This window comes from Rhinoraja longicauda, unplaced genomic scaffold (assembly GCF_053455715.1).
Source record: "Rhinoraja longicauda isolate Sanriku21f unplaced genomic scaffold, sRhiLon1.1 Scf000078, whole genome shotgun sequence".
Taxonomy (NCBI): Eukaryota; Metazoa; Chordata; class Chondrichthyes; order Rajiformes; family Arhynchobatidae; genus Rhinoraja; species Rhinoraja longicauda.
The window spans coordinates 90,001-91,199 of record NW_027601296.1 but is presented as its reverse complement, the minus strand read 5'-3'; positions in this window follow the sequence as shown (position 1 = coordinate 91,199).

Below are 1,199 nucleotides of genomic sequence, written 5' to 3'. Positions count from 1 at the left end.
GACCCACATTTGCCTTGACTATTTTTTTCCTCTTCACGTACCTAAAAAAACTTTTGCTATCCTCCTTTATATTATTGGCTAGTTTACCCTCGCACCTCATCTTTTCTCCCCGCATTGCCTCTTTAGTTAACTTTTGTTGCTCTTTAAAAGAGTCCCAATCCTCTGTCTTCCCACTCTTCTTTGCTATGTTATACCTCCTCTCCTTAATTTTTATGCTGTCCCTGACTTCCCTTGTCAGCCACAGGTGTCTCTTACTCCCCTTAGAGTCTTTCCACCTCTTTGGAATAAATTGATCCTGCAACCTCTGCATTATTCCCTGGAATACCTGCCATTGCTGTTCTACCGTCTTCCCTGCTAGGGCCTCCTTCCAGTCAATTTTGGCCAGCTCCCGCCTCATGCCTCTGTAATCCCCTTTGCTATACTGTAATACAGACACTTCCGATTTTCCCTTCTACCTTTCCATTTGCAGAGTAAAACTTATCGTGTTGTGATCACTGCCTCCTAACGGCTCTTTTACCTCTAGTCCCCTTATCAGATCAGGATCATTAAAAACACTCACTCTATTGGCCGTGATTTAACCTAGCACACAGTGTTGCAAAGCCCATGCAAAGTCCAGTGGGCCAAGCAAACAAATAAGATAGATCTGGCTCGGCGTTCCACATCTCCACATCGTCACCCAGCACGCCGACGCCCATTAACAATTCCCCCGCAAATTGTGCACCTCGAGCGGCAGTACTTTAAACGGCGCCGTCTTCGGCGTGGACGGCATGAACCAAGTCGGCAAGCATCGTCACCTAGCACACAGACGTGCACTAACAATTCCTCCCCCCGCAAATTGCGCGCCGCGAACGGCGGTACTTTCAAGTATGCCGCCTTCGGCGGGGACATCGTGAACCAAATCGGCAGGCAGGCGTCGTCAGCCGGTCGACCGACCCCCAGCTGCATTTCCCCAACGGACATTGTGCACTTCGTACAGAACAGTGCTTTTAAAATATTCCGCCTGCCGCGTGGACATCATGAACCAAATGAGCAGGCAGGCATCATATCATATCATATCATACACATACAGCCGGAAACAGGCCTTTTCGGCCCTCCAAGTCCGTGCCGCCCAGCGATCCCCGTACATTAACATTATCCTATACCCACTAGGGACAGTCAGCCCCCAGCACAACGACGCCCCCGCTAACAATTCCCCACGC